Source organism: Amblyomma maculatum, chromosome 1, assembly GCF_055883805.1.
Source record: "Amblyomma maculatum isolate TAMU_Amacu chromosome 1, ASM5588380v1, whole genome shotgun sequence".
NCBI classification, from domain to species: Eukaryota; Metazoa; Arthropoda; class Arachnida; order Ixodida; family Ixodidae; genus Amblyomma; species Amblyomma maculatum.
Genome location: NC_139344.1, coordinates 236,675,092 through 236,700,227, shown reverse-complemented (window position 1 = coordinate 236,700,227; position 25,136 = coordinate 236,675,092). Strand labels below are relative to the sequence as shown.

The window sequence follows — 25,136 nt, the reverse complement described above, 5'->3', positions numbered from 1 at the left end:
AATCGCCCGACCTCTTGCTCAACTCTAGTTCTAATTTCCGGAGCTCAATTTCTAGCTTCTTTTCCTCTCTTTCCCGCTCTTTCTGCTGTCTGAGCTGTTCCTTTTTTTGCCCGATGAGGTTCCATGCTTCACTGAGCTCCTCATCATCGGTTCCCAGATCAGTGATTGCCTTTATAATCAAGGGTTTTCGTGCCAAACCACTTGTATCAATTCCCAATTCCTCACACAATAGCAACAGGTCCGGTTTCTGCAGCCTTTGTAGGTCCATGATCGCTCCGAGTGTCGGCTACTTCCAAAACAACAGTGCAAACTACCAAACCTAAAGGCGTTTCAACACTTTTTACCAGTTCTAAATTCTAACCCTGTTCTAGAACCTGGTCCACATCAGAAGAAAAGCCAAGCACTCACCCACACATGCGATCGATGTTCCGAGCTGCTCTCTTGTTGGCCGATTGTTGCGCCTGCTTGTTGCTTGAGATGCCACCTCCGATCACAAGATGTGGCTTGTAGATTCTGATCCACCTCGAATCACCAGATGTTGTAGCTTGTAGATCCAGATCCCACCTCCAGTCATCAGATGTTGTGGCTTGTAGATTCAGATCCCACCGCTGCCACCAGTTGTCGTGACGCTGGGGCTATGTCGACCCGGCCTTCACTTGGTAGCGTGCAGAGACTCGGGGTTGAAGAAGGACTGAATCTTCGAAGTTGGTAAAATATGTACAAGCAGGTTTACTGGCACTTTGAGAAAACGTATTTACAAGAATATTTACATGAAAAAGAAGGGTACATCAGCAAAATGACAAACGTTAAGAGTTCATAGCGAGAAGCGACTGGATGAGCCGTTTACCCAGGGCCCAGAGCGACATTTCGTGCTCTGCAGCGTCCTTAAAACCCCCTATGTCCAGCCCCTCTCTGAAGATGCTGACCAACCAAATCCAGGGCACGCCCCTCAGATATCGGCATCCAATCGAACACATCACTGCACTGATGGTCTGAAGCACTGACTGGCCCGGCATTGTTTCGTTGAGCCTGGTCACTTGTTGGCGGGAAAAGCTTGGGAACGGCGAGGAGGTACATTTCTATTCTTCAGCCAAGAATCGATAGGCAGCTGGTTCCGGCAAGTGGATTTACTTCTCTGAAACCCAAGTACACGTGCGCGCCGCATAGGGCTCCCAACATTGTCCCTTTTCGACAATTGCAAATCTTTCCTGCATTCCCGGGAAATCACTTAATGGCTGTATGCGTCATGCTCCTTTCTTGTCCTGCACGTCAGCGGACATGTCACTCTGTCGTCTCCTTTGGAAAGTAGACATTCCTCACTGGACGATAGGGCTTATCGACTGGAAGGGTGAACAAAAGAAAGAAAGCACTTCCTGCATTTCCCGCAGGGGGACGTTTCTTTGTGTTTTTCCAGACGTTCTCTTGGCAGGGTCAATTTGGCATTTGCAGAGTGTCCACAAAGCAAAACAGGCTTACAAAACAGGATTCCTGGAAACAGGCTCACTTAGAGCCATTGGACCATCACCACATATTCACAGCACTTATCCATGCCCACAGGCGAACAATAGAGCGCGCAAATGCGGATGCTTGGTCGTAACAGTGAGTGGACACGAGAGTGGTCGTGAGTGTGAGTGGGAGTGAGTGGCCATGAATGGCAGCTGCCATGAGTCTGAGTGCGAGTGAGTGGCCGCGAATTGGAGCGGCGATGAGTGTGAGTGCGAGTGAGTGGCCACAAATTGGAGCGGCGATGAGTGTGAGTGGGAGTGAGTGGATGTGGGCGGTAGCGGACGTGAGTGTAAGTGCGAGTGAGTGGTTGCGAGTGGGAGTGGACGTGACTGAGTGCGAGTGAGTGGTTGTGATCGAGAGTGGACGTGAGTGCGAGTGAGTGGTTGTGAGCGAGAGTAGATGTGAGTGCGAGTGAGTGGCTGTGAGCGAGAGTAGATGTGAGTGCGAGTGAGTGGACATCAGTGGATAAGTGTCAGAATAGAAATAACACAAGAAAAGTTATGCAATATCAACATGATCGGGTCGGAATGCTTCTCTTCCAGACATCCAGATACAAAACAATCATCAACCCGGATTCCTTTATTTTTCCTCGGCAGGAAATAATTTCCTTCACATTTTCAGGCATTTTTATCAAATTACCACGCAGATAGTAAATTCTCAGCACTGTACAGCCACAAGGATCAGCAGATTTTTATTACCGAACGGCCAAACTGATGGAGATGAAAGGAAAGCCTCAGTCCATTAACCAACAGTTCAAAGAGAAAACTTGTCTTTGTCAACCCAAGTACGTCCACCATTAGCTGATGCTATGTGCTCTCCTCACTTCAGGAGCAGGGACCAGCGTTAAAATGAAGAACACTTAGACTTGAAAGAAATATCCGAATGCACAGGCTGTGACTGCTGATCCAGAAAGCAGGGTTACTGGCTGTGATAACCTGAAAAGAGTCTTAGAAACAATACAAGCAAAGCAATCATGAAGGTGAAAGTAAATGGCACCAAGAAAAGCAAAAAAAAAAAAAAACATAGCACAGACAAAGAGGAAAATTAAGACAACTCCATTTGAGCTAACACTGTCGACATTCCAGACGTGGTCAGGGAATACGTAATAGTTTTAGAACGATGCTCCATGCACTACGGAGTGCACTCCTACGGGAAGTTGCTCTATGCACTACGACGATGTGGCGCCATCTAGTGTGAGTCTAGTAAAGCAGATTTGTCACGTGATCGTTTTGCAACGTCACAATTACGTCATAGAAAGAGGGACTGGTGACGTCAACTTATTTGCTTGATCGCAAGTCATGGCACGGCCGGTCTCGAGGGAGAGAGCGCGCGCTCTTTCTTACGGCCTTCTCAATCGCCGCGTGAACAATGGGAACTTTTCTCCTTGAGTCACGCCCTCCGCCGCCGCAAGGGGCGCGACCTGCTCACCGTTCGCTCCGCATCTGCTTCAGTGGCGGCGGGTGGCATTTGCCTGGTTTCGCGCTGTCGCCCGCGGGTTTCGTGGTGAGTGCAGCCCCTAAATGAACGATTACAGAAGGTAGATGCTGCAGCGGCATCCTGTCAGCGTGCTACACACGTGAATGCAGTCTTTATATTAAAAAACACTCGCTCAGCAAACGCTCGACAAGCATATGACATGTATTGCGGCATGGTATCTGATTTTGTTCATTTTAATCTGAATTTTTTCCCAAGCCTGTACAAGAATATGAATAAAAAAAGTGAATGAGCAGTGATCACGTCGAAGCTTCTTAATTCAAGGCAAACATAACAGCAACAATGGCAAAACCATCTTTCAGCGCTAGATGAGAAACCATCGAGGTAACACCGAAGATGAAAATAACTTTATAAAAATGTAATGTAAGTTGCACAATGCTTACATGACATAAAGTATTAGTATAACGTCAGAGTAAACGCCTTTAAGTTTTGTTTTCAATTTTGCTATAATTTATAGACCAGCAAACGTTTTATGTTGTATTATAAGCATTATTTTAATTTTGCAAATAAACGTTGGTTTAATGAAATGTTTACATGATATCATGATTATTTTATGAAAAAAAACGGGCAATCTATTTCAAGCCCTAATTAGCAATATTTTCTTTCCTTTTCTAGTATGTTTTTGAACTAATAGTTCCTTGTAACTATCTGTGCAGTAATGCCTGCCTTAGAGAGCAATCGCTGCCCCATTATTTTGGTAGAATGCTTTGCTTAATACACATTCGCCACTGTTACTCAAGGGACACTCCTCAATAATGAATATAAAAGCTTTTCTCTGTGCTATTTATTCAGATCGAGGTGACTATAGGAGTTGTATGTCGCGCTGTATTGCGCGCCTAGGCACCTAGTGTCGACACCGACGAAATCATTTCAGCTCTGCTGCAATCAGTAACCGAGGAACTGAAAGAAGTGATGGTATCTCCTGTCATCCCATTACCCACTGTCACGTATTCTGGTTTAGCTTACGTCGCTGGATACATTAATTGTAAAGTTAATCAGTGACTTCGGGTGTGGGGCTTGTGCTATATCCTTCTTGAAACCAGCGAAAGAAGCAGCCCCATGTACACTATTCTGCGAGGACAAGATTCTAGCGGACTGCATTATCCAAAACCAGAGTTTGTAGCCCTCTTGCACAAGGTTGTGTTAAAAAAAAAAAAAAAAAAAAAAAGCTGTCGTGCACCTACCACACACAAATGTCCTTGAAGTCCTTCAAATCTTAATCCAGCCAATACTTGAGAACTCACCTTTGCTGAGTTATCTGGAAGGCATTAACAATAGCCATGCTATAAGGTCTGCTTCTTTAATATGTGAGAAATTTCTCAGAATCCTTCTTGTCAATTATGCTAGGAAGGTGACAGACAGGAGCGAAAGGCCAGCTCCTTATGTGCACAAACCGTCCAGAAAGATTTTGAGACTTTAATTTTCTAGCCGCATGTACCGTTTTGATGAATGAGTGCAATGTGTTAACTTTGAAGGACATTTTTTTTATTGCTTGCTGCTCTTTTCAATTATGCATATTTGTTTATTCCCATTTCCTTGATTAAATGTTTTTTTTTTTTATCGCTGTATTAACCTGACTACGACTGTCTACGTGTGCATCAGTCGCGAGATTACGTATACATCTGCTGTCTTTCAACCTACTGATTTGTTTTAAACGAAGCTAGAACAATCCGCTTCACTAGACAAGTGAAATTTTAACTGTATGCGTAAATTTTTGTTCCTTACTCTGAATCTGAGACGTGCTATGAATTTTCGTCAGTGCCTCTTTTGCTCTAAACGAAAACGGCAGCGGCTGACAGAATATCCACTAGCTGAACAGTTTGCCAAGCACTAGCGTCAGGTCGCGCTATACCTGCTTATAGCTTTCAAAGGCACACTGCATAAAATGATACATATAGTTTTGTGAAAAATTTAGGCAAAAAGTGTTAATGTAAGTGCACCCGAAAATTCATTCGACCGTGCGCGGCAGCACTGACGAAGGCGCGCGCGCTCTCGCGCGCACGCGCATTATTGACTATTTTGTTGCTCATACACGATAAATCAGACGCTGATTACGGCTTCTTCCTATAAGCCATAAGGAGTGAAATATCAGGACCTGCCGGTTGCAACCAATGCGGGCGGAGCGAAGAGCGAGCGCGCGTTTCCCTTGCGCGTGAACGGCTGTAGCGGAGGAGCAGCAGTGGGGCAGTGGCGACCCCACCGAGGCGCGGAGGGCGGTGGAAACAGACCCCATTGGAGAGGCCGTAAGAGAAGAGAGAAACGCGCTCTCCCTCGAGACCGGCCGTGGTCATGGAAACCGTGGATAGAAGCCGGCCGACTACCGTCGGAGTTCCTCCGGCCGACCAGCACTTTTTTGCAGGCTCCCCGGTGCGCAATCACGTGACGTACGCGTATCTGGTGTTTTTTTTTTTTTTTTTTGTTTGTTTGTTTTTGTTTTCCTTGAGAGAGGCGCGGCTGGGCGCGCGATGCGGGGGAATGTAGAGTACGTGAGCGCCGCGTCTGTGCGTTCGCAATCTTTTGCTTTCGTTCTTTTTCTTCCGCTGGTTTGATGGGGTGGCTGGTATTCAAGGCGATGCAGGGACTCACAGTCGTGAGCCCTCTTCTTCGCAGCGCGCTGCAGGGATCCTGTGTTTGCTTTCCTCGTTGTATGAAAACTTGTAGTACTGACCGTAAGGGGGCCCACCTGAGCATTAGTTATTTGCATACACGCGCGCCCACACACATCCAGTTTTGCAGTGGCGAAAAAGAAATATCTTCAAACTGAGGGCACCTTCTGAGGGAGCGTCAGGTTGAAATTACACAAGATGATGCTTAGCTTATGGGCAGACAATTTTTTGGCACTATAGTTGTTTCACATTAGAGGCGTAATCTAAGATGCAAAAACGGCCCATTGAGCGAAGTACGCGCGCACAGAAGCAGTCAGACCTTTAGCGCTCGATCAGGCCAAAGCAGTCCATACCTAACTGCTAGGGGGAAGAAAAAAATAAACGAAAGGAAGCAAGCGTACATATGCTCTGTGCTTTGTCGAGACCGGCCGTGGTCGAGGGCAGTTCCAAGTAGTCACTGGTTTGAAATCGCGCTGTCTACGTTAGCTAGCCTACCCGCTTCTCCTTTCAATTCCTTTCCTCACCTCTAGGAAACAAAAAAAAAAAAAATGCGTGCGGGCTGAGCGCTTTGCTCACATGACATACGGCTCTCCCTCCCCCACCTCGAAGCCGCTGTATGCCGCGCTCCGGCGGCCAAGCGCCTATTAGCATCCTTCCCACGCATTGGATTTGAAATTTCGACAGCTTGCAAGCACCCCCTCACTCCCTCTAGTAAAAGGAAAAAAAAATAATGAAGACACCCACAAGGCGCACAGGAGTGCTGGCTATTTTGAGTCGCGCGATTTAGCGCCCAGGACCTGTAAATATACCCTCCTCACTCGGCGCCGCACTATGGTCAAACTATTGCATGCGCTAACATTTGTGTTACAAAATTATCTGTGTTTACTTGCTTTGAAGAGAAAGAACAAACTGCAGGTGCCCGTATCTGCGTGCAGTCGTACCTTGATCCCGCGATCTGGCATCGCATCCACGCCCGCGATTGTCGACAATAGTTGTAATTACTTGCTGCGGTGGCCCTACTGCACGGTGTGTGTGTATATATATATATATATATATATATATATATATATATATATATATATATATATATATATATATATATATATATATAACCTCGCACCCACGGTAATATTCATGACTGCGCGGGCGAACGTGGTCGCGCGGTCCACGATGTTTTCTCCGTCGATCTGCCGGTGGCTGGCACCTCGCCTTCCTCCATGCTCCTCGCGCAAAGGGTCACGAGGTGCGGTCACGTGACGCATAACATGCGCATAGTTTGAATAAAATTACCTAGATGGCGCCACAAACTGCGTAGTGCACATAGCCAAATTCGCTGTTGGTGCACTCCGTAGTGCATAGAGCATTACTCATAGTTTTAATGGGTAGTGGTGTGTGCGTTTCAAGCATTCGTCTGCTGAGGATGAATTATAGCCATTTAGAGAAGCTAAATATTTTCGAAGTGCAACGACAGAGCGCGCTATGAAGAGCCACCTAGTGCGCAGTCAAATTAGCATTCTTTTTACTGCAAAAGTTTTAATCGAAAAAGAGCATGTTCAGAAGTCCACATTTCGCCTTTCTTCAAACATAGGTGAGTTTTGTCTTTTGGGGCGTCAAATAAATACCACGAGGTACAAAAAATGCAAATGTGACTATGGCCACCGGTCATATTGATGGCCTGACCGTTTTGTTAGGATCAGAGTGGGGCAAAAGCTTGCGACCAGAATAGATTACTGCTGTCCAAATTGCGCGTATGTTGTACTGTCATGATTCTATAGCAAAATTAGATGCCTGCGCTGATATCCGAACCAATAGTGTGACCTCTTTATTCACTGTGCAACCTTATGCCACTGAACGCTTTCTAGGTTATAAGTTAACGCTACTACTCAGGAGCGCTCAGCCACTTGCAAATTTTGAATCTCGCAGGCCGGATTAATCGTTAAGCAGGAACACGCGAAAGTTACTAAACAGTATAATTATCGCCAAGTATTCAGTGAAATGGCCCCAAAAATAAAACCGACTTCCTAGCTTGGTCAAGGCGACTGCTTACAAGCCTGCATTTGTTAACGCATTGTCAGCCATGCATCACAGCGCCATAGAGGTGAGCCTAAATTAAATATGTAACTTTGTGCCTATAAAATCAAACAAAATATGATGAACCTGCTTACCTAAAGGTGGCGTCAAATAATTCCGCTTGAATTCTTGCATATCACTTGTCTCCTCAACGCCGGCATCCGAAGAATCTGCTTCTGATGCGCCGTGCTGCCGACGAAGTCGTAATCAACTTTCAGGCCAGCCGTCAGCAGAACTTCGATGTCCCGGGCCTGAAATGGCCTTTCCAACTGGACTGTGTGCGCCTGTGGCAGGATCTTCCTTGAATATGGCTGAATTGAGTTTCCCCTTCATGTGGCGATGTGAGGAACACTTGATGATGAAATCGGGGTTTCTTGAAGGATTGATGGTTCGGACTCGCAAACATTCACATTACTCAGCAGCAGAAAAAAAAAAGCTTAACTATTTATTTACACATAAATAAAACAAGCAGAAACAAGCAAGGAGAAAACTATTTACATGACTGACCCGTTGATCAGACAAAATCGGCCCTGATTTCAACCAGAGCGCTTACTTTTAAACCCTTTGTCTCCGCCCTTGGCGGGGACGGCAATCAAAAGGACAAAACTTCTCACCAATCGACGATTAGGGAAAGGAAGATAAAGTTTCCGTCAGCTAATCAAAGACTGGGGAAAGGATGTTAATCAAAAACTTGGGAAAGGAGAGGTCCCAAGCACACATACGAACAGCATTGACGTCACTGCATTCCGAACCTCTGCTTTCCCCTACGTTTTCTTTCCCGCACACGTGCATACCCTAGGGACCAACGTATGCCGCAGGAGCAATCGCTGAAGGCTCTTGGTGAAACAAACAAAAAAAAAAAGAAGAAAGTTGTCGCTGAGGGGTGAAATGCTTGCACCTGCAGCCCAAACGACCATTGGTGCCTCATCGCACACTGGTCAGCCATTGTACACCTGCTTCCGCACAATAGCCCCCCCCCCCCCCCCCAAAAAAAAAAAGAAAAAAAAAAAGAAAAAAAAAGTCCACTGGCCACAGAAATGCCATTCAACACTGTGAACGCTGCCTGAAGTTGTGCGCTGGAAAGACTTCTCTGGTAGGAATGCAAGACGAGAGGGGAATGAGTGCTCTTCAGCACAAGCGAGCCTCCGTCGTGCGTCCGTGGTCCCACCAATTTGGTAATCCCCGTGACCGGGGACAGGTGCACACTGATTGCTACCTCGCGCCAACCACTCTGTGCGGGAGACCAAATACCGCATCCGAAAGTTCAGCGAACTTCACAGCTATAAAAATATCCACCAAGCAGTTATGTGCGGAAGAAGGAATCCAACTTAGAGGGCAGAAATGCATAATGCCTCTCTGTTAACTTGCCGTTTTCTGTTTTCAGCCGCCGAAATTTGTCGAACAGAATATATATTTTTTGGCCATACACGTTCATACAACCAAAAATGACGCAATTATCAGAGTGAAAATATGCCAAAAACAGAACATTGTTTCTCCCAACACTAGGTTATAACACCTGACGGAAAAAGAAATGGGTTCTATTATCACCGTTTGTGAGGTAGTCCGTTGCCGGTTGCCTCGCTATAGTTCCTCACGCCTTGATAATACTTAAATTATCATGTATCTGCTGCATATGTTGCTGGACGAGATAGTATTTCCCAGTCATTAAGAAGCCGAGAAATTGTTAAATGAACTCGAACCTCACCGAATGCAAGATATCAAGCAAAAAACTAGCCTTTAGTTCTGACGTTCATGACGTTCAACATTCTGATAATGACTGTACAGAGATCGAGAGTTATAATATTTTGTGCTCGTCACCGTCTATTTAGATTTTATCGACGCATGGACAAACCAGCCTAACGAATGCATGAATGTGCAGTAAGGCGTATCGATCACCCGTTGTTTCATATGCGCCATTGGGAGTCGTATATTTTAAATCTTTTTCTTAGCCGCAAAGAATACGTCGGGGAGACAGGCCACTTGTGTCAGCAAAAGACTGCAGAAGCATATTCACAACGAGAGAAAAAATATTGGTGACTTGACCATTCACTGTCCTGAAAGTATACACCGCAGCTGCCGCCCTCCAACCTTTACAAACACAAGTATAACGGCAAATAGAAAACCATCTTATTCGCGAAATACTTGATGCAGCCATAACTTGTAATCAATAAGCAAACTGAATTGTAGCACGCCATTGTATCCCTTTGGAAAGAAGAAATTTTGTCCATCTCTGGATCAATATATATTCCACCTGCCTTAAGCCCAATGCTGTACATGCCACCATCAACGATCCCTTTGAAATTTTCAATTTCTTTTGTTCCCTCATCCTATCAGCGGTGTGCTTTGTCAATTATTGGCTCAGATATATATGACACCTTTTTAATTTTGCGTTTAGTGCACCATCACTTTTACAATGCAATCATCATAGCCACTTTGGTTGTTTACATTTGTTTACTCGGCTTTGGCTGAGTTTTCTTATTAAATTGGTGTGTTCTCTTTCCCTCTTTTGTTTGTTTTCTTGAGGATTTAACCTTCGCGACAAGTCATTGCATGAGTGACTGTTATGCAAAATTTCTACTGGTACCTTTGACCGTAGGTCACAGAAATGTGCGTGTGCACGTCACTTCCTTTTGTGATAATGTAAAGTATGCATTGAATGCTTCAGAAATAAAATGAATAGTTCGGATACCATAGTGAATATATTTGCTCAGTTCAGAAATCATTCGTCTCTGAGCGCAGCATGCTTTGTTCAAAAGAGTTAAACCAACTCATATGTTCTTTCAGGAGTCCATACTTCATAGGGGTCTGTTTTGGTCTCGATATTTGTTTTTTTCTTATGTATATAAATGATGTGGTAATCTTTGAGTACAAATTTAGTTATATTGCACGACTCTGTCATTTATCATGCTGTGCAAAATGATCACTATACATGTTAACAGTGTACTCAGCAACCTATGTTTCTTTAAGTGGGGCATGCTGATTAATGGGAAATGTCAACATGTGCTAATCACCCGTGCACGTCTGCCGACGTCTTGGAAAGGTTTAGCACCATAAATATCTTGGGATCGAGTTTTCAGTAAACATGACACGGAGTAGATATATTCAACATCTAATGCGTATCCTCCAATTCTTAGCCTCATTCGACATCACTTGCATAAAGTCATCCCCCCCCTCCCCCCCTAAAAAAAAAAAGCAAAAGAACAGCTTTTCATTACAAATCTGAACGCCATACGCTATTCGCTTGTATCCCAGAGAAAAACTTGAACACATCCAAACTCGTGTTACCAGGTTTATTTCTAAACATAATACTCCCGCAGCAATGGTTCAATGATTAAAGCAAACCTTGGCTTGAAAGGGCCAGCTGCGCCGCCAACTAGCCGCGAAATTAGGGAAATTTCCAAATTTATTCTGCTTTTTGTGAAAAACATAAACAAAAGAAGACTTCGCACATTTTACCACCATACTTCATTTATAAGCAATATGCGATCACGGGCTGAAAGTTCTCGGAAAGGGCTGCCAAGTCGGCAGCACGTGGTTGATATGATCGCATTTTGCTTGTGAATACAGCTGATGGTAGTGATCTATCTGGTAAATATTTTGCCTTCCCTGTAATAGTAATACAGTAGTAGTAAGTGGTTTTATTCACATAAACAAAAACGGACGTAAAAAGATGTTCGCCAGCATCGATATTAGCTATCTAATCACCAGAAGCACCTGTACTGGAGCGGCGGAAATAAAGGGATAGTAAGGAAGAGGGATAAGAAAAGAGTTTAGCGACAGGAAGAAGGGACAAGGAGTTTTGCCTTTCCTCCCTTACAAAATCCCCATTTTGGTCTGATTATGGTATGGCACATATAACTTTAATGAAATGCTGGCAAACGACAGTTCTATCTTTGTTAATTAACATATCAATAAAAGCCAACGTCAGTCTATGTCCCTTAAAAGCAGGGCGTCATAGACGCAGAAGACAACAATTAGGCATGGCGAGAATTAAAAAAAACATGACATCTGATTAATGCACTGCTAAGACCGGGGCACACCGGAAAGCCTGAGCTCGGCCTGTTCCACATCTGTTGAGACCTTTCGGCTGTCGGGCGTGAGCCGAGATCGACAGCCATTTTTATAGGACCTTTTAAGCAGTTTTACTACGTCAATCCGTGGTCTGTGCTGTACTGGTTGCAAGAATGATAAATTACTTATATACTTTGTCTCTATCATGCTATACAATTCGATTTATTGCTGCTCTAGACTGCTATCCATAGTATTTCCTTCAACTGACAAAATAAATGGTAAAAAGGCTGCAGGCCAAATATCAGGGCATTTATTAAGATGTTGCAGTGCTTGAAAGGCAAGGCAATCCGGAAATAATGTACAAAGCTCCTCGTGTCCTTTCTTGCTGTCGCTCCCCTCTGCACATCCCCTCGCTATTCTCTCCCTATCCCTTTGCTTTCCCGCCGGTCGAAGCTCGCTTGCTCCAGATTTTAGGCAGGAGTTGCAGCGGCAAGCAGCACTCTTTTCCTTCCTGTCGTTTGATTGAGCACTGCCATCACCAGTCGTCAAATCTAAAGACTTGCGACTGTTAGTGAAAGCCGCGTTCAAAGTAAACGCTGTTAGGGGCGCCTTTATAATATATCCAAAGAAAAGAATAAAACAAAGAAAGGCCAACTTTGAACAATTAGAGAACCTTATATGAGCGCCATAACTCTGAGAATTCCAGCTCTGGCTTTCTCAAATAAAATGTCTGAATGAAACCGGAAATTTGAGCACTGGCAGTTCTATAATTACGATTATTGTATGTCCTTTTAATTTTTTTTCTGCATTGTTTTGTGGGTTCCTCTTGTCTTTCATTCGTTCGTATAAAAAGGAGGCAATCTTCAGAGCATAATTTTCTTTTTATTTCAGTTTAGAATGTTGCATACCTTTTTTGGTTGGCGCTTTGCAGTGCACTCACGCCCTTGCCATGCGAATGCTCAGCAGCACGAGCGATCTTCAGCCTTAAATGAAGGCATCAGGCATATGAAGTAATTTTTGAACCGTATTTCTTTCTTTCCGCTGGCTGCAGCTCGGGTGCTTAAGATGTTCCAATGGACATTTTTCAAGTAGCACTACTGTGCACGCGCGATGCCTCTTCGGCCGCCATTTTCGCCTGGATTTGAACGATAACATCTTCGGCGGAAATCCGCCTGGTTGGGTTCTTGAAACAAAAGTTTCAGAAACACTATCACCAACCAAAAATATTTATTACAACCCGACGTTTTAGGACCAACTCGGCCCCTTCCTCAGGGGCGACTGAAATGCAGGGCCAGCAGTAGCAAGCAGCGGCCTTTGCTTCCCCTTTCCCAGCACTTCGCGGAGTCCAATTGTGAACGCGGAGGGTGGCGTCCCCGAATTCCTATTTACAGCTGCTGCTGTCATTCGGATGAACCAAGACTCGACGTGTGATCTTTTGAAAAGATTGGTTTCCACGGCAAGGACGCTTTCCTCCTCAAAGACGATTTTGTGGTCGACGCGTTCGCTGTGCTCGGCGAGGGGGTTGCTTTCATGCCACGAGAAAATGTTGGGAGGTGTTTTCTGCACATGGTTTTCCGCGAAACGACGTCCCTTGCTTCATCGACGCAACAAACTGTTGCACAATACTTGCTTACAGTGCTAGCATCTTCTAGGCCTTCGGAATGTACGCATTACATTGTCCCTGTCTCCCCTAGCTCGCCTCATGCGAGGAGACAGGGCTAGGTTCGTCACCGCCCTGTTGTCAAGGGTAAAAAGGGTAGAGCGGAAGAAGGATCGGAGGGAGGAGTGAGTCTAGGGAGGTCCACAGATGACTCGCATCTCTGCCCAGGTTAGGCGAAACAGCCCTGCACACAACTACTGCTTGGAAAATAAGCCCACCTCACCATTGTGAAATAATGTCTGCACAATTTTACAGCAAGGCAGGAAAATTAGCTTTTGTCCCCGTGCAGTGTGTGTGTGTGTGTGGGGGGGGGGGGGGGGGAGACGAACAATCAATAAAGGGATGAATAAGCCCGAAGCTAATGTTAACCATATGATCAGTGAGCAGCAGTAGGGCCGCCTCCTTCGCTTCCAAGGGAGCTAGCGGGCTAGCGTTCCCGGTAACCTGCTTGCAGTCGCCTTTGTGAGCTGGGTGTGATACAACTTGAGGGCAGTATGTTTCACAGCTCACTTTCTCGAAGGCGATCTTATGGCCAGGGCACTCGCCGTGCTCGGCGACGGGTCGCGTTCGTTGTTCTTTGACCGTTATTTATGCGTTGCTGAATTATCAAATATAGGACTTTAATGCGATACATATGAGAAATGCTGTGCGAAAAACGAGTTTTTAGCAAGTTGGATGGAGGAATGGGCAAGAACGAAAGAAGCCAGGACAAGAAGTATAAATATGGAGGGAAAAAGGAAGTACATGAAGCAGCGAGAGCACGCGTCGGGGAACCGAAAAGTTGAGCGAGATGAAACTTCATCTTTCATCCGCTCCAGGAGTGCGGTATTGTCAAAAAACGTTCATTAACTGAAAAAAAGGGCTATACTATGCAGAGCCCTAGAACCCAATCTTCTAGAGAACCACAGCTATACTCGATCTTTGTACTTCTTGGCAGCGCTACCAAAGCTGCGATGAATATGTTCAAACGCTGCAGGATAAAATCGCCATGCGGATAACTGAGATACCGTACTGTAAATTTAGTGCGCTTGCGCCAAACGAAAATATTGATGTTGCAGTGTGATTTTTGACCAGTGCTTTTGCATGCCACGCTTATGCAGTGAGTACGATTCGACCAACACGCAAGGACCGCATGCAGGGTTGCTTGATGTTTGCATAGAAAATCCCGGATTTCTCACGATAATGTTAACAATACGGAATGCGTTGATATGACAATCAGTGCGCTTTCAGATTCAATGAAAGATTCAATTTAACTAGAACAAATAGTTTCACATCTGCCGCTGCAACTCCTCTCACGTGACCTCACATCAGAAGACGTCCCGGTGTTCGTCAGTGTTTGGACGCAGAGCGAGCACAGTGACGCTGCTCAAACCGTTTGAGGCTAGACATACACTATATTCTGTCGCAGGCTGAGGATGATCGCAATGTCAGCGGGTGAAACCGCTCTACATAAAACGGACGTTTAGCATGCGCGATTCTTGTTCGTGTTTATCGTTTCCAAAATCACGGCTCACTTTGATTCCGGACCCATCGCTTAGAACAGATCTCGTAGCTCTAATTTTAGTTTATTTTTTATTCGGAGTGATGATTTTGCCGCAGAAATGGGACCTATGAAGTGTTGTTTATTTTATAAAAACGGCTACTGTTTTAACAACAAGATGCGCCAGTAGACTGAATTAACGGCTGAGCCAAAAGCGCAGAAGTAACAAATAGCGTAATGTCCTTCATAATGCTTTTTTAGCGAACGTAAACCTATCTGCTCTATTCTAATACTTTCCTGCATCGGTCGGCGCACTCCCTCATGAGTGCACTCATATCGCTTCACTCACACTCACGCAGTGTTCGTGAGTGTGAGTGAGTGGCCGTGAACAGGACCGGACATGAGTGTGAGTGTGAGTGAGTGGCCGCGAATGGGAGCAGCCATGAGTGTGAGTGCGAGTGAGTGGATGCGAGTGTGGATGGGCATGAGTGTGAGTGTGAGTGAGTGGCCGCGAATGAGATCGGGCATGAGTGTGAGTGTGAGTGAGTGGACGTGTATGAGAGTCGCCGTGAGTGCGAGTGTGAGTGAGTGGCCATGAATGAGAGAGGGCGTGAGTGTGAGCGTGAGTGAGTGGATGGGTACCAGAGTGACCGTGAGTGTGAGTGTGAGTGAGTGGCCGCGAACAGGAGTGGCCATGAGTGTGAGTGGGAGTGAGTGGCGGTGTATGGCAGCGGGCATGAGTGTGAGTGCGAGTGAGTGGGGTTGAGAGTCACTGGTCGTGAGTGTGAGTGTGAGTGAGCCCCTCCTCATGGTGCCGACCTATGTGCAAACAACAAGAATCCTAACATTTTGAACTACACCGAATTCTACAACAGTGCCTTGGACCATATCGACCTGGTGTCTGAGTACTACCGGTGGCAGTCTCCCGGCAAGCACACCAAGTAAATTATTTTCAGTCTTTCTACGCATATAAAATCTTTTTCTTGCTATCATTATAGGCTACAGGTAATTTTTGAGGTTCTTGGAAAACAAAGACGTTCTAGGTAGGGCGACCTGGACAAAAAAAAAAAAAAAAGAACAAAAAAGACAGCCTTTAGGGGCCACCTGTTGCTTTCAGATTTTACGCCTGAAAACATTCCGCACTTGCTACATAAAGGCCCAAATGATGCTCTGTCAAAGAGGACAACTAAAAATGAATCACTCATATCACCTTGGAGAACGACTAAACAGTGACCATGATCCGTGTGTTGCCGGTAAAGCAAATAAAGAAACGAAAATTATGTGTGGCTCGGGCTAACAATGTCCAAAGGCGTATAAATATTTTGGGTTCAAATTTTCGCATGGTGTTACAATTCCGCCTAACAGGTTCATACTTTCCTGTAGGTTTTTGTACTGCCGGTGCCCTTTTATACTGAGCATCGTAGCCAAGAAATCCATCTTACAGCGAGTTTCGGAACAACAGATGAAATTAAACGCAAGGGAAAGCACACTAATAGATCTGGAACATCGTGTACTCGTTCGCAGAGACAGCTGTACTAAATTATGGTAAAACCCGGCTAGGCCTGCTTTAGTCTAGGCACGCGGCGTTCTTTTCACGTTCCTCTCGCTAACTGTTCCCGCACGCTAAAATGAACGAGATTCTTCACGATTATAGGCACGCTTCCTGATAGGCACGTTTCTCTTCTCTATCATGTTGCGACGTGGAGAAAGGCCACAGTGGACTTTTTCCGCATATTTCTTGAATCAAATCTGGTGAGGGAGGACGTTAGGCCGGTGGTCCTTGGAATCGAAGGAGAGAAAGGAGGCTGAGCAGGGGGGGGGGGGGGGGGGGCAGAAGGTAAAACTATCACCTTCACTTCACCTTAGAAGAGGACAGAAAGCATGGAAGTTATGAAGAGAAAGGTTCACTACGATAGGTAGAGGCGGTCGTAGCGTGGCACTTAAATTTGACCTTCAGGTGACCTTGACCTAATAAATGTGGGTGTCCACGATTCCGTGGTGTCCACCCAAAAGTATACTGCGCTTTCCTTTCTCCAAAACCTAGCGGAAACGCAGAGACAGCCCTCTGTTGTGCGATGTCCGCGCACATTAAAGGCCCTCTGGTGGCCGAAATTACTCCGTAGCCCTTCACTACGGAAACTCTTTCACACTTTCCGCTTTCATTTCCACCTTCCTCCCTTCCTTCAAGTCTGGCAGATACTGCGCCTGTCCTTCCTTATAAGCCAATGTATAATTTACAAGCGAAAAAAAAAACGAAAACGACCTTGACCTGTTTATGTGTAGGTGTCCACCATTCCGTGGTGTCCATCTAAAAGTACAATACGCCTTCCTTTCCCCACAACCTAAGAAAAATCATAAAATAAAAACCCGCGGATTGAAAAGGCGGTGTTACAGAGGCTATCGCTGCAACACTCACAGCTTTCGCTCTGTCACTAAGTTCAAGCAATGCTTTACCCTCACATTATTTATATATTCATTTTTGCAATACTTCTAACTCTTTCATCCTCCACAGAGGAGCCTGCTGAACCGCGCACTTAGCCACCAGGTGCCGGATATTGATTTGTTCTTTCTCAACCTTAACGTTAGACGCTCTCATCTCGTGTCGGACTCCCTCAACGAGGTGAGCAAGCAACTATGTTACCTTCTTTTCGCGCTTTCGACTGAGCACCGTTCACAAAGAATTTTATGAGGCCAGAGAATAACTAGGAACAACACCCATCTTATCGCTGCCTCAGATTGCCCGGAAACAGAGGGATCTGATTAAAAAAAAAAAACAAAGTTACTTTCGTGGGCGATCCAGGGCTGGACATGGGAAGGCTCGCAAAATAGTGGTTTCTGCTGCTTATCAGGCAGATATTCAGCCCTGACTACGGTGGGTGATTTATCTGGCTATACGTTAGCACGAATATTACGCGATTAATTCATGCTGCTCACTTACCACTCGTCGTTTCACTGATATTTGCAGCCGTGTTTGTATACAACAACAAAGCAAGGTGCTCCACTTTCAGCACTACGCAGCTCGGGAAGCTACTAGAGTACAACGTCAAAGGCGTTATATCCTTTACTGTGCGCAAAGTGGGATGCGTTGTTGAGAAACATGGTCGGTACCGAGTATCGCTTGATTGTTCATCTCGACTGTAGTGCTCGTCTCGTCTTTCTTGCATGCCTTGTGAATATCATTTAAGCACTATGAACCTTGGTTACCTGTGTGCTGCCTGGTACAGGCCTATACCTCATCACTAGCAACAAGCTCTCGCGAACTGTAGCTGACTACGTAGAGCGAACTTGTATTCTTTACATTTAGCAACTAATGGGCCTCGCCGTCTATAACTCAATCGTTCTGGACCTCCACTTTCCCACGGCGTGCTGCAAGAAACTGCTCAACCCTCCCGTCGTCCAGCACAACATTGAGAATTCATACGTCGGGATGTGCAAGTTCACGATAGATGACCCGGCAGAAGTGATGCCAGTAAGGCTGGTGCGGCCGGTCTCATTGCTTCGCGTTTTTTAAAGCTCAAGTTCTTTTTTAATTAAAAAAGAGGGGCAAGGAGTAGGCAGTGAGCCATTTTGGGGCTTGAAGTTGCGCCTGCAACTTGGTCCATACGCGACAAAATTATCTGCCAGCGTTCTCCTCTTCTATCGTGTCTCCCACACCCCATTTCCGTTATAAGCTCTAAGTCTGTTCTTTCCGTTATAAGTCTGCGCTTGTACTGAATATATATGCTTAGAGCTCACGGCAGCCTTTCTGAATTGTTCAGTCGAGCAAACGAAAGCTAGCAAATTAAAACGACAAAATCGAAGTTTTAGTCTCCCGTCGAACACTGCTCTAGGTCTTGCAATAAAGGATGGCAGAGACATGACCGGCAAAAACCCAATGGTGAATAGCATATATTTGGGTATAATAGCGATGGCATTTAACGGAAAGATGCCAAGGGTAGAATAAAGGTATAGTGTTTCGGAGTCTGTCTATGCGGACCCCTCGTTCACAGTGCAGGTGAATGGTGAAGGTAGTGGTTTTATACCACATAGAGCCATGAATGTAGTTACCTCATCAAGGTTTTCCCGCTTGCGATTTAAATCGAGCAGTCTGCAAAACATCTATTTATGCACAGCGTGAGGATAAAGTGGCATGGTTTGTACCCGATGCGCAGTGGAATCCAGGGCGATGCATATAGAAGGGCATGTGGCTGAAAGAATGCTTCATACGGTCACGTGTTGGTGGCAATGCCGTGGGCACTAAATACAGTGTTCTTAGCACTAAAGAACAGACAGCTGTTGTAGCACTGAAATCAACAGTTTACTGGGCTGACTTGCACCTGTAAAGTGCTGTGCAACTCTGCGGCAGCGATAGCAGCAAACGCGCTCGCTAGTCGCTAAGAAATCAGGCACTAATTATCAAGTGGTCAGTTGGCATTGTATAGCATATTGAGTTAAAATACTGAAGTGACATTGGCTATAAAAAAAAAGGCACCGTGATTGAGGACTCGGGTAATTTTGACCACCTGGGGGTTGTATGACAAGCACTCGCATCTCAAAGCATACGACGTCTTGCGATTTGCCGCCGTCGCAACCGCCTCGGTTATAGAATCGAACCCACGCCTTCGGGATCAGCAGTCACCCTAGCGACTGAGTAATCAACAGCGGTGTCAATGGTTCGTTCTCTATGAAGTTTTAAGCATACCCAGTACAATAGCACTCTTTTTATAAACCAGTACATAAAATGGTTTCCGGCGCAGAAAAGAAAAAAAAAGCCACGCCCCGCCGATAGCAAGGCGATGAAGAAAAAAATGAGGAAAGGTCGCACTCTCGTGATACCGCGCGACACGCTCGCTCACGAACTGAGCTCGGCGTCTGCCACGTAGCCAAGAAGAAGCACCCGGTAAATATTCTTTAGGGCTCATGCAAGGCTTGCGTCTCATCTTCAGCCATCCGGCACCGAACGAAGTCCTCACTGCACACTCAATTCTCGTTCCAGGTCAGTGAAGTCACGCTTCTCTACCTCCTTTCACGGAAACTGGGCGCAGGTGGCTACCGGAAAGGACTTCGACTGCAGGTATAGCGCAACAGTTCTTCCATCTGGAACCAAACGCAGCGAACCAGTTCGAAGTTCCACCCGCTACAAGGGGAGCGTCTCTTCTCTATAGGAAGCTGCTGTTCTCTTCCGTATTTCGGTGGCGCAGCACGGGTCGCAAAATTCTGAGATGAAAGCACGTTCGCCTTGGAACCACTTCCTTGAGCTGGCCGCCTACATCGAGGCACTCTTCCTCAAAACAACGGAAGCAGGAGTTTCTCTTCTCTTGGGTGAGCTCAAGCGCGTTCGGGAGTCTCTCCAGACCCAGGCACTCAATCCTGATATTGCTAATGATTGCGACCTTGCAGCGCCCAACATATGCCAACCGCCATCTGGCCTCGGTGGCGTCAATGAAGAGGTAGTACGAGGCGGCGAGCTTCCGGCCTTCTCCAGTAACGGTCGCCCTGTTGATGCACCGCGAGCGCTTCTACCATGTGGCCGTGGTGGCGTCAATGAAGAGGACGTAGATAAAGCCGACGTTCCAGTCTTCGGCAAGGGTCGCCATCTTCATGCACCGCGTACGCTGCTGCCACCTGACCTCGGTGACGGTGGCTTCAATGAAGAGGGAGTAAATGGCGGGGAGCTTCTGGCGTTCTTCAGCAAGGGTCGCCTTATCGATACACTGTATGCGCTTTTACCACGTCACCACGGTGTCATCAATGGAGAGGAAGCACATAACGCCCAGCATCCAGCCTTCAGCAGGGGTCGGCCTACTGATGCACCGCGTGCGCTTCTTTCATCTGTCCGCGGTGGTGTCCACGAAGAGGGAGTTAATGGCGTGGAGCTTCCTGTCATGTACAGCAAGGGTCGGCCTCTTTATGCACTGCCTGCGCTTCTGCCACCTGGCCGCGGTGGCGTCCATGAAGAGAAAGTGCATAGCGCGGAGCTGCTAGCCTTCTTCACCAAGGGTCGCCCTGTTGATGCACCGCGTGCGCTCCTGGCGCATGGCCGCGGAGGCGTCCATAAAGAGGGAGTGCATGGGGCGGAGCTTCCAACCTTCTTCAGCAAGGGTCGCCTTGTTGTTGCACCGCGTGCTCTCCTGCTATCTGACCGCGGTGGCGTCAATGAAGAGGGTGTACATGACGTCGAGCTTCCAGTCGTCTTCAATACAGGTCATGCTGTTGATGCACCGCGTGCGCTTGTGCCATCTGGCCGCAGTGTCGTCAATGAAGAGGAAGTACATGCCGCCGAGCTTCCAGCATTCTTCAGCAAGGGTTGCCCTGTTCATGCACCGCATGCGTTTCTGCTATCTGACCACGGTGGCGTCAATGGAAAGGTGTATGAAGGCGAGCTTCCAGTCGTTTTCAAGAAGGGCCGTGTTGTTGATGCACCGCGTGCGCTTATGCCACCTAGCCGCGGTGGCATCAATGAAGAGGGAGTACATGGCGGCGAGCTTCCAGTCGTCTGCAAGACAGGCCGTGTTGTTGATGCACCGCGTGCGCTTCTGCCACCTGGCCGCGGTGGCGTCCATGAAGAGGAAGTGCATGGCGCGGAGATTCTAGCCTTCTTCAGCAATGGTCGCCCTGTTGATGCACCGCGTGCGCTTCTGCCATCTGTCCGCGGTGGCGTCCACGAAGAGGGAGTTCATGGAGTGGAGCTTCCAGTCATGTACAGGAAGGGTCGCCCTTTTTATGCACCGCATGCGCTTCTGCCACCTGCCCGCGGTGGCGTCCATGAAGAGGGAGTGCATGGAGCGGAGCTTCTAGCCTTCTTCAGCAAGGGTCGCCCTGTTGATGCACCACGTGCGCTTCTGCCACCAGGCCGCGGAGGCGTCCATAAAGAGGGAGTGCATGGGGCGGAGCTTCAAGCCTTCTTCAGCAAGGGTCGCCTTGTTGCTGCACTGCGTGCTCTCCTGTCATCTGACCGCAGGGGCGTCAATGAAGAGGGAGTACATGACGGCGAGCTTCCAGCCTTCAATACAGGTCATGCTGTTGATGCACCGCGTGCGCTTGTGCCATCTGGCCGCAGTGTCGTCAATGAAGAGGAAGTACATGCCGCCGAGCTTCCAGCCTTCTTCAGCAAGGGTCACCCTATTGATGCACCGCGTGTGCTTCTGCCATCTGACCGCGGTGGCGTCAATGAACAGGTATATGATGAGCTTCCAGTCGACTCCAAGACAGACCGTGTTGTTGATGCACCGTGTGCGCTTATGCTACCTAGCCGCGGTGGCATCAATGAAGAGGGAGTACATGGCGGCGAGCTTCCAGTCGTCTCCAAGACAGGCCGTGTTGTTGATGCACCGCGTGCGCTTATGCCAACTAGCCGCGGTGGCATCAATGAAGAGGGAGTACATGGCGGCGAGCTTCCAGCCTTTTTCAGCAAGGGCGTCCTGTTGATGCACCGCGTGCGCTTCTGCTATCTGACCGCGGTGGCGTCAATGAAAAGGTATATGTTTGCGAGCTTACAGTCGTATTTAAGACAGGCCATGCTGTTGATGCACCGCGTGCGCTTCTTCCACCTGGCCGTGGTGGCATCAATGAAGAGGGAGTACATGGCGACGGGCTTCCAGCCTTCTCGAACAAGGGAGATACTGTTGATGCACCGCGTGTGCTCCCGCCCTCTGGCCGCGGCAGTCTGAAAGGAGTCCAGGAAGAGCTTGCGACCAGCCGTTGAATGCTCCACTGAATGACTATCCTTTGATAACTTGACTCCATTTCGATATTGTCAAGAAATGTCTGCTTGAAGGAATACGATGAGGAACTTGGTGATAAATTGTTGACCAATTTGTGCATAATCAATATCTGACGTACCGAGTGTGCATATATCAACATGGTCTCGATTACGTCGTTGGAAGAGAAGAGAAACTTCAGGTGCTACAGTCTTGAGAAGAGAAACATTACGTGCTACAGTCTTCATCCGACAGTCACAGTTGCCACAGTTGCTGACTCCCACTGAGACATCTCAGTACAGTGTGGGCGCCGGCAGGATGCCTGCCAGCAGTAAAGCCAATATTTGTCAACAGCTTTTACCTCTGAAAACTATATAGAGCTCCATATTCTTTCGATGTTGTTGAAAGCTACTGACATTGGTCTTGAATTTGACAAGCAACATTTTCTGCACGGCTATGTGCGTGAAGGAACTCTTCCAGGCAACCTCCTATATGAGAGGCAGCTTTTGAATATTTAAAAGTACCCCGCCGGCATGTTATTGGTAATTTGTATTGTATGCAAAAACTCTTAGAACAGCGTTTGATAGGGTAGATGGTGGAACGCACAATACCAATTTCCCAAAGTTTGCACTTGTTTTTTTTTTCATGCTTCGTGGTAGAAGTTTTGAGAATGTTTTTGTAATAAGTGGCTTTTTGTTTTTCCCCAGACTAAGACAATAATTCATTTTATTGTCCATCGCCTTTTTCTTGAGTTGTGTTGTAGTATTAACCCGTATAAACCTTAAGTAGCATAAATACTAGGCTATTTGCGTTTCTGTGCATCGTTTCCAGAAGCAGAGTTCGTTTTATGGAGATAATTCGCTATCTGCTAAACGGTGAACTGCTTGCCGTGTCGAGAGAAAACCACTACTTTGGCCCTTCACTTCAGGGTGCAGTTTTCCATTAGCCATACGTTTTAGTCTAAATCGGCTACAAGCTCAGTCGATGTCGTTCTAGATGAAGTTCCAAGCAAAGTCTATTTTTCTCGGGTAACAATAGGGTCTCTCGAAAATATCATACAAGAAATGGGGCTATTTCGAACAGGCAGCCCCAATCATTTTTTCGCTCAAGCGAAGGCCAAAGGGTTGCTTTTTGACCCGTGCATTTTGGCTCTGGCATCAACGCGAAGTTACGCATCTCAAGAGAGGGAGAATGTTGTGCTCATCAACGCGACATACCACACCGTCGGCTTCTGGTCTGGCGCCTGCTCGTCGAGAGCGCAGCTGCGGGGCGTGCACTTGAGAGCCGGAGCGCGGTGCGTGACTTTTCGTTCATTTCCCGTGACCCTGGATCGCGGATCACCTGGCTGGCGCGGATTTCAAGTCGCCGACGCAACCCCGCCCGCAAGACGACTCCGGATGTCCCGCGTCGGCAAGGCGAGCAGCACTATTCCGAACCACAGATCATCCACGGTGTGTGGAGGTGTGTTTGTGTGTGTGCGAGCGCTGGGCTCTTGTGTAAAGGAGCCGCGGAGGCCAGGAAGCTCATTCCCATGGGACTCGGGCTGTCCGGCAAGGACGTACGTGACCACGGCGGCGGATTTGAACTCTGGAATGTGCACGCGTGATGTTGTGCGTACAGGATGACGGGAGTGAGGAGGAACTGTGCTGGAGCCTATTGGCCCCGCCCAGAGAGTTTACTGCGTCCCTATTGGCAATTGGCGCAATGATAGGGGCTTTGTTTAGGGAGTCTATTTAACGAGCTGTCAGGGGTAATTTCAAAGAGGAGAGACCAGTTACAATAAAGTTGCTGTAAACCTGGTTCGACTCCGGGTAGTACTCCAAGGTGCCCAGCAGGTACAACTCAACAGACCGCCGGTCAGCGCAACCGAGCACGGCGGGTGAGAGGAGAACCCTTTCGAATCCCAGCAGCTGAACAGACCGTCGCCCTCTGGACGAGCACGGCGGGTGACAGCGTGGAGAGCGGCTTCGAAACTTAACTGAGAAAAACACTTGAACTCATCCCGCTGATACCTTTTCGCTCTGAAGAAGTTTCTTAAGTGCCGTCTATACCCGTCCCGATTTCTGAGTGGTTAGGTCGCCTGACTACTGAACGGGAAAGGCCTTGTTTAACCATGTCCGCGCCAGCCGCTTTTCTATAAAGGCAGAATGTGGGAGAGTAATGTTAATTAAATGGAGCTGACTCGAAGTCCTATTCAGTGGAGAGGGGGGCAGGGGACGCGAATTAACAAACCATATCCTGTAGGAGCACTCGAGCAGACGACGTTCTGGCGCGTGATTCCTCTGAGCAGCGCCACCTGGCGGCAAATAGTAGAAATATTGTCTAAACGAATAAGAACGCATTTAAAGTCCACTGTTCCCGTTGTTTTGTGGCGCAAACCATTTCACAAGAACACAACACGAATAACACAAAACAAAGTACATATTGGAAGGTCATAAAGAAATAAAGAAAAAAAAAAGTTTTGTGGCGCAATGCATTAACACCACCCATCTCTGCAGTGATTCCACTTAAACGTCTGTTCGACTCCCGTGTTGCATTTTTTTTTTTGAATATTTTTTTGCGATTGCCTTCACGTTAATTATTTCCTGCCTTCAGTGAGTGTATGTTACCTTTTGGTTACGTTCACAGAT

General features: G+C 47.0%; 1 pseudogene; it reads left to right on the top strand.

The window, feature by feature from the left end:
* LOC146205960 (putative E3 ubiquitin-protein ligase HECTD2) overlaps positions 1-25,136 on the top strand; it is a 45,918-nt pseudogene that overhangs the window by 10,646 nt on the left and 10,136 nt on the right.